The sequence below is a fragment of the Leopardus geoffroyi genome, chromosome B1 (assembly GCF_018350155.1).
Source record: "Leopardus geoffroyi isolate Oge1 chromosome B1, O.geoffroyi_Oge1_pat1.0, whole genome shotgun sequence".
Taxonomy (NCBI): domain Eukaryota; kingdom Metazoa; phylum Chordata; class Mammalia; order Carnivora; family Felidae; genus Leopardus; species Leopardus geoffroyi.
In genome coordinates this window covers 100,503,026-100,512,207 of record NC_059327.1, presented here as the reverse complement: position 1 = coordinate 100,512,207, position 9,182 = coordinate 100,503,026, and the positions used below count along the sequence as shown (strand labels likewise).

Below are 9,182 nucleotides of genomic sequence, written 5' to 3'. Positions count from 1 at the left end.
TGGTTAAGTTTAGGTTATGGTAATGTGAATTATGGGAATTAGACATGTTTTATCTTTTATTTTGGTTATCAAAACCATATTGGATTAGCCTGCAGGAAATCTGGTCAATTTTCATGATAAATGTACTTGGCTATATAATTCATAATTCAGTTGCACAGCTGTATAGTCTGGTGTGTTCTCTGAGGCATGTAGCTTTATCTGTAGGTTTGCATCAAGAAAATCTACTGCACTAAGTTTGATTTATATCTCAGAAACACATAAATATGTGCATATTAATTTTGATCATAAAACCAAATTATACACTTCATTTTAAACATTGCATAAATTTTTCCTGAAGTTCACATTCCAGATTTTGAAAGACCACACAAACTTTTGTGGAGGTTTTTTTCACAATATTATTGTAAGGAGTCCCTCGTTTAGAGAAATCTCACTTTTTTTCTGGTCATAGTTCTAATAAAAATGCTCCTTAGTGGGTATTTAAAGTAGGTGTTGGATTTTTTATGGTGAAGAGGCTGGATGGCATAGTGGCTAAGACTATGAGTATTGAAATGACAGGCTATTAAGTATCCCTTTTCTGGTTTCCTAATCGCTGAATGCCACAACATGAACAAAACCAATATATACAAATGTATGTTTTCTTTCGGCCCCATCTGAGATTGAGATAAGGGCAACAGGGGTATGTAGCAATCATTCTAACATGGATTCAATCCCCAATGAATTTACCATCCTGGCTTAACTTAGAAACAGAATACATTATATTAATAAGGACACAAGATTAATGCGGGACTTGAAAGTACTGAGGCCACCTGAGTTCAGCGACAATGGATAGATAAAATGACTCTGAAGCTGTGTGGAAGCTGATGGCAGAATTGATTCCGAGAGCTAAGGTAAGTGTGCTAAGGGGGGTTTCCATGAACCTCATTAAAGTATACCTCTTAGCTATGAAAAGCCCAGGGCATTCTATGAACTGGAAAAGCCCTGTTCCAACGTGGAGAATATCTATTCCACAGTCACTGAAATACAATTTCTTCATCAAGCTTCGGCAATGTGTAATTCTTAAGGTTTTAGAAGAGAGGCAAAAGAGTGTTTCCAGATGTTTGAAAAATATCATTTTAGGCAGAACATTCAGCAAATGAGTTTTTACTTTGGTTGTGCTTACCTTTGAGGAAGTTCAGAGATTTCAACTTAAATAGTGGATGTGAAGTCCATCTTGAATTCAATTTCACGTGAGTATTAGGTTCTTTTTAATTTCCTCTTTTCTGCGTGGTCTAGAAATACACTCCTTAACCAGCTGGTGTATGTCAGGGACAGTGCTGGACCCGATGAGGAAGCTGGTTGCTAAATATTCCCAATTTCTTGCTTTCTGCTTTATTGTTATTATTCAGGCAATTGTCAACATTCAGAATCATCAAAAATATTTAATGGAGAGGAAGGTGAAATTAATGCTGTATTTTTATTCCTTATTAGAATATTAGAATGATTATTTGACAGAGAGGCATTATGTCAATTAAATGTCAAATATGTTTTTAAGATTTTATATAGATGTTTACTGTTATATAATCATTTTTGTGAATGGGAACAAGTTAAGGTTACTGGGTAAATACAGAGTAAAATTTATATGAAATGCTTATTTTATGCACATATACAATTATATAGACAATTGAAACCCAAATTTTGGTGTGCTAAATATCCCTTAAGGGTTATGACACCATTAGAACACTGTCTGTGAACTATATTACTAAGTTTCACCCACACTTGAGAATTTTCAGATGTTTTTATTTTATAAATTCATGATTGTTACATTTATCTAGTATAATTTTAAAAGGTAGAGAAATTACAAAAATTTAATTAATAATTTTCAGTAACTTCTTTTGTTATATGCTGTCTCCATTTCTCTCAATATTCTAAGATTGAAGAAACAGTAGATTACTACCTATTCATGCAGAAAACCTTTGCTGGTAAATCAATAGCACAGCTGGCAAAGCTAATGAATGTAGCATTTAAAAATGCTCGTAGAAGTTCAAAATCTATCCCTGGGTCCCAGAGGTGGCTATTTTTGATATAATCAACCCAAACATGAAACTTCAGAACCACTTAAATACCCACTGGTGAAATACATTTGTCTGTACTACAACTTTCACGATTTTTTCTCACGATTGTCTTTCATCACTCATTATTTGCTTCTGACAATGTTCATTTCTTATACTCTCTTTAAAAAGACAAGTTGCTAATTGACCGGCAAGGTAGCTGGCCCTGGTTAAAGCTCTGTTATTGAATTCCTATAGTGGGAGTGAAAACAAAAATAGTGATGGATACCCATGTTATGCCTACAATTAACAGAGTAAACATCTTAATAGGCATAGAAGACACAAACAGATGTTCTAATTGCATGTCTGTGAGAAACTGATGTTTACTGGTTCCACTCTGGCTTGGCCTTTGAGACCTCAGGAAGTTTCCCTCCCAGTGGGGATTTCAGTGATTTATTGATTTCAGTACAATGAATATTTCAGAAACTAGCAGGATTTTTAAGAGGTTAAATACATCCTTACAAAGGTTAGCATTAATTCATGCTTGAAGGGAATGCTTAACTCTGCCTTAACCAGGGTAAGGATGGTCACATTTGCCACATTCCTGCCTAAGTGGGAAGGAACACAGACAGGGTAACAAAAGGATTTCCTAATAGAGAATGTAGAAATAAAACATTAGCACAGATCTTTTTCCCCCTAAGCTAAACAAAAATGAGAGACGTATGAATAATAACAAACTCCTAAAAATTCCTGGTTGAGTAGTCTTGATCAAAATAGTAAAGATATATTTTAGACTTGTATTTGAGACACTCAGACCTGAATAATGTAATACGTTTCAGAAACTTGAAAGGTTTTAAAAGCTTTAAGAAGTGCTTAATTTACCACTCACTTTCTACATTGAATTTACAAATTTATTCTGATGTAATTATTTGGCCAGTGTCTACCAGAAAGAGTCTTAAAAGTAATCAATGGGTACTTTGTATTCTTCTGCTTTCTTTCTTCTTCATCACATTCATGGATATTGATAAGCTGGTATATCCCCATTAGTATTAATAATGATGCTCATTGTTTATCCAGAATACTTATCCAGAATTTACTTCATGCCAGGTACTGTGTAAGTGCTTGAAACAAATTATCTCATTAAAAGAATGCCATTACATCAGATGAATAAGAATGAAACATTGACAGACTGTTATTTTGTAATAAATGCAAACTATTTTATCTTCTTAGCTTCTCTTTTAAGTTGTGCTCAATTATTGGCTACCTGACATAGGATCTGGCTACAGGTTTTCTTCTTTTAGAGTAAAAAAATTAACAGATAAGAGTTTTGTGGTGGAACGGGCCTCCTGCTTGAAAATTTCATGGCTGTAGACCAGCAATGGTCATATGTGGCCGTTTGGCACCTGAAGTGTGGCTGGTAGAAAGTGAAGACTTGGGATGTGGAAAATAATTTAAAATATTACCTTAAGATTTTTATATTGATTACATGTGAAAAGAGTAATAATTTAGACATATTGGGTTGAATAAGATATATCATTAAAATAAATTTCACCTGCTTCTTTCTGCTTATGGCTACTCGAGACTTCACATTTTAATAACCAGAATTACTTACCTCATGGGCACTATACAGCTTCTCAAATCTTAGAATCAGATTGGATACTGCCAACTTCATTTCCTGTTCCACACTAACTTTTGCATGGTACTTGCTTTTCATCACAGCCACCACAGATAACCCAGCCTTTCACTAAGGCCATCATTAAAAAAATGTAGCGTGATTTCTAACATTGAAACTGTGAAACACCTTGATGTAACAATTCTCATGGTGTCTAATTAATGCCTGTTGAGTATTGCCATAATTTCCTCAAACATTTAAAATACCCAGGATCACCTCTCTGTGTTAAGTGAGGGTCCCTGCTATGCTTTGGCACACTGTTTGGGAGCCATGAACATATGCTATTAGAGACGACAATTTTTAGTTTTGTACATATCTCATAAATAAGTAGAATTATAAGTTCTACCATCTATTCATTAATTTAGTCATTCAAATTTTATCTAAAGTGTGCAAAACACTGAGGGCTACAAACTGGTGATGCAGCAGTGACAACACAGGCAAAATCCCAGCGTGAAGTTCACATTTTTTTCTTTTTTCTTTTTTACATTTATGTTTATTTCTATTTTTGAGAGAAAGTGAGAGACAGAGTGTGAGCGGGAGGAGGGGCAGAAAGAGAGGGAGACACAGAATCCGCAGCGGGTTCAGGCTCTGAGCTGTCAGCACAGAGCCCCATGCAGGGCTTGAACTCACGAACCATGCGATCATGACTTGAGCCAAAGTCGGACGGTTAACCGACTGAGCCACCCAGGCACCCCAAGTTCACATTTTAGTAAACAGAAACAAAGAAACAGATTTTAAAACTCCAAGCAAACAACAAGGTGATTGCAAATCATGATAGGTGCTGACGAAAAAGACATAGCACAGAGCATTGCTGGGGTGAGGGTGGGGGATGGTAACCAGGTGAGGTGGCCATAGAAGACCCTTCTGAGGAGGTAGTTGAACAGACCCCTAACACAGGGAATGGCTAACTAGGAAATAATCTGAATAGAGTGTTGTGGAGGAAGCAACAGCAAAGACCCTGAGGGAGGAAATCACTTGGGGTGTTTGAACTGCAGACAGGAGACATTGTGGTTGAGGAAGGGGAGGGAAGGCTGATGTGAGACCCTGGAGGGGCTGGATCCCACAAGACTGGAGATGATACAGTCATTAGCTTAAGCCTCACTTAGGCAATCTAGCACCTAACAAGTGCCAAGGAAACGTTTGTTGAACTAATGTAGATAGGCAAATGATGGGTGCCAAAAATAGGTACGGGGCCCAGCTTAAAAAAATAAGAATAAAAACCTGAGCACAAAGAACTTTATCTTATCATTCAGGCCCAGAATATGCCTCAATCAGGCTTTTTTGGCCTGCACGCCTAAAATGTCAGAATTATCTTCTAGTTCCAAACTATTCCTACTTTGCGGCTGGCCTGTCTTGTCTACCACAAACTACTTCCCTCTTTGAACTTCAATTTCTACTCCAGGCATAGATTAAAGTTATCATTCCTAGCAACCCAAGCAGTATGCTGCTTCTGGTTTCTAGTTTCTAGTGAACTAACCATTTCCCCCTTTATAACTACCTCTTACTGCTCAGCTTTCTATGTTTCTTTTTGATTGATTCAGTCTTGTATTCTTTTAGAAGTACCCTTGATTTATTCCAGGAAAGATAAATGACCAATAATTTATTTTCTCACTTGCGATTAGTCCCAGGTATGATACACATATGGAGTTGTGGGGTTTGGGAGGTTTCGTATGGGGACCAGCCAAGACTAAAATCCTGTTGCTTGGGGAATTACCTTGATTCAGTACCTTCAGGTACACTCCCAGACAGATCATTTCAGAGCTCATGAAACACAGACAAACTAAATGAAGATGTTTGAATGACAAAGTGTATTAAATAGATTTCAAATTTACAGCAGTAGCAAAGGAAAGGGGACTGAATAGATTAACACGCTTATGATAGGGAGCAAACAGGTAGAAAGCCCATATCACCCAAGTCCTGGGTTATGTCACATTCACATGCTCTGGGCTTCCCTGCTAAGAGTGCAGCTACAAGAACAAGGTGAGTTATAGCCAGAATAGTGTCCCCCTACCCGCCCCCCCCCCCCCCCCCCCGCCAACCAAGATGTTCATGTTCTAATCCCCTGAACCTGTGTCTATGTTGTCTTACTTGGAAAAAGAGATTTTGCAGATGTGATTGTGTTAAGGACCATGAGGTGGGGAGGTATTCTGGATTATCTAGATGAACCTAATCTAATCACATGTATACTTAAATATTAGAGAACATTTCCTGGCTACAGAGAGAGATGTGGGGAGGAAGTTAGGGTCAGATAGATGTGATGTTTCTTGCTGACTCTGAAGATGAAAATGGAAACCACTAGCTAGGGAAGGCTAGTGGACTCAAGAAGCTAGAAAAGGCACAGGAATGGATTTTCCTCCGGGCCTTTGGAAAAGAATGCCACCCAATGAACACCATGAGTTTTCCCCTGTGAAATTCATGCCAGACTTCTAACCTACAGTACTGTCAGGTGATAAATTTGTGTTGTTTTAAGCCACTACATGTGTGGCAGTTTTTTATGGCTATAGGAAACTAATACAGGAAGGAGAGCCAAGGGGCTGGGCAGGTGAAAGTTGCCTTAAGCCAAAGCACACTTTTCTACCAGAGACATGCCAGACCAAGGGTGCTGGCTAGAATCTGGCCACAGTTGCACCTCACTATACAGCTAGAGCTTTTCTTTCCGTTCTGCAAGCAGAGTACAACTGGGGAACGGATTGGTGGCTGTACCCGAGGTACCATAGCTGTCTGTTCAAAGTGGCATGAACCGTAACTTATGAATATTTAAGGTTTCTTGGTTTGCCTATTCATTTCCATCTAAAAATCAAAGTCATTTGCTTCATTGTTTTTGCCTATATTAAACACCATATATTCCATTTATTTAATCCAACTTCATTTTTTGTTAAGCTTATTTATTTATCTTGAGAGAGAGAGAGAGCAGGGGAAAGGCAGAGACAGAGAGAGAGAGAGAGAGAGAAAGAGAGAGAGAGAGAATTCCAAGCAGACTCCACGCTGTCATCATGAAGGTGGACATGGGGCTCCAACTCATGGACTGTGAGATCATGACTTGAGCTGAAATCAAGAGTTAGACGTTTGACATACTGAGCCACCTAGGCAAACCATTTAATCCACCTTTAATATGCTTTACTGACTGACTTACCTTTGACATTGTTTGTGAATCTTATCCATTCTATTCTTTCCTGACTTCTATAGTTGTAATGACTACTCCCAAAGAATGCAGTAAATGCATATTAAGAATCCCACAAAAGGCAGTCCTCCAGGAGCATCTGGGTGGCTCAGTCAGTTTAAGCGTCCGACTTCAGCTCAGGTCATGATCTCGCACTCCGTGAGTTGGAGCCCTGCGTCAGGCTCTGTGCTGACAGCGTGGAGCCTAGGCTCTGCTTCGGATTCTGTCTCCCTCTGTCTCTGCCCCTCCCCCACTCATGCTCTGTCTCTCTCTGTCTCTCAAAAATAAATAAATGTTAAAAAAAAAAAGGCAGTTCTCCACAGGTATGAATGAGTTGAATGTGTTTAGTTGTGTCCCTGCTGTTGAATATAGTCAAGGATGACTCACTACCTTGATGAACCTCACCTTTGCCTCATATTTCCAGTGAATCTGAGGTGATCGTCCTAGAGAATTTTCTAGCACCTCAAGTTAAGCAGACTTGAAATAGATGTGCAGGTTTTTCCAGTAGAGAATTTGTAAGTTCTCTGTTTACAGTCTAACGGTGAACTAAAATATTTACTTATCCCGATACATTGGTGAGGGCTTTGTGTACAAGGACAGATTATATATGTAAACATTTGGTATATATCTAACGTGGGCTTAAGAGATCACATACTATGATTATTGTAAAAAAAGTAAAAGCAGTTTAAAACTATACCTGGCTTTTGTTTCAAGTTTTAAAGATTAAAAATAAACAACAGATCATTATAGTCTCAAAGTAATTACAGATCAAAGAGGCTATTATCTATTTAACTAGTTTAGAATAATGTGGTTTCTGATAAAATTTTGAATTCATAATTAGAGAGCAGATTACTTTGATTACGTAATCCCAAACATTGCTATTAAGTGATTGGGTTTGTCTTGACTTTTCTTCTTTTTCAAGTCGTTTATGGTGGCTGGAGATGGTCTGAAAGACGAAGTTTCTCCTGATACAAAAAAAAAATCAGTTATACAAGGAACTTCAGTGTTCATTGATAGATGGTTGGATAAAGAAAGTGTGGTATATATATACAATGAAATATTACTCAGCAAGAATGAGATCTTGTCATTTGCTACAACATGGATGGATCTAGAGACCATTATGCTAAGTGAGATAACTCAGAGAAAGACAAATACTGTAGGACTTCACTTGTATGTGGAATCTGAAAAACAAAGTGGTGGTTGCCAGAGGGGTGGGGAGGGAGGGGAGTGGTCACAATGGGTGAGAGGGTAGTGGGACACACAGGAGTGTAGTTATGGAATGAATAAGTCGTGGGGATGACAGGTACAACATAGGGAATATAGTCAGCGGTAGTATAATTGCATGGATGGTGACAAATGTAGCCACACTTGTGGTAAGCGCAGAATAACACACAGAGTTATTGAATCACTATGTCGTACACTGATGCAGCACTGTGTGTCAAGGATACTTCAATTTAAGAAAAAGGAAAATTAATGTTCTCTTGAATCAAAATATTTGTGGGAAGGCAGGTGAAACTAGGCTTCTTATTTCAGTAATCCTTGGTTAGTGGGAAGTATGACCCATTTCTGAAGGGTAGGAATCACTTTGCATTAGAAAAATTTAGTTTATTAAGTCCATATTTTCATTTAGAAGTTCTTCCTTTCTCAGTTTGTATGTGAAGAATGAGAAGGCATTATTAATATTTATTTATCTTTGCTAGGTTTTGTATCCTGATCCAGAAGTCGATGGCATATTCGGCTTTCTTCGGCTATATAGGAACTATTAAATATGCCAGTTTTTTCCCTAAAAGTCAGCCTCTACCAAGTAGTTTTCTTAAGAAATTGATCAGTGACTAATATAATAAAAGTGTTAATAAAAGTGTTTTCTTTGGGTTGGAAACATCCAGTTAAACTATTCAATTTCACAGGAAGAAAAAAGTTTTTAAACAAATGCTATAATAATTGAACCGGATAAGTATTAATTTGATTCAGATTTATTAAGATCAGCCAAGCAAACACTATTTGCTAGTCTGTCACATGAAGCTTAGCATTGAGCTTTCCGTTCATGTTGTCACCAGGTTGTAATTTTCTCAGAGATCAGTTCTTAGAGAATTAAATAAAGGCCATTTTAGTAATTAGCCCATGAAGGTGTTAAAATTGTCTTATGGCCCATTAGTTACACTTCGATGTTGCCGGCGTCTATGAAATAAACAAAGATTTAAGCAGCAGAGGGGAAAGATTATTGTAATGGAGACTCTAGCTACTGAGAATTATAAGAGATGACGAAAAGTCATTATGACCTTATTTAATAAATTTATAACATAAAATCTGAAAATTATTTTAA

At 37.5% G+C, this 9,182-nt stretch overlaps 1 long non-coding RNA gene across 1 annotated transcript in view; it reads left to right on the top strand.

Annotated features, from left to right (window-relative positions):
* The first annotated feature begins 1,112 nt into the window (after positions 1–1,112).
* The window catches only part of LOC123592780, a 110,136-nt gene continuing 102,066 nt past the window's right edge, over positions 1,113–9,182 (top strand). The window contains exon 1 of the long non-coding RNA XR_006709926.1: positions 1,113–1,226. This is a non-coding gene — a long non-coding RNA (uncharacterized LOC123592780). The remainder of the gene's footprint in view (positions 1,227–9,182) is intronic.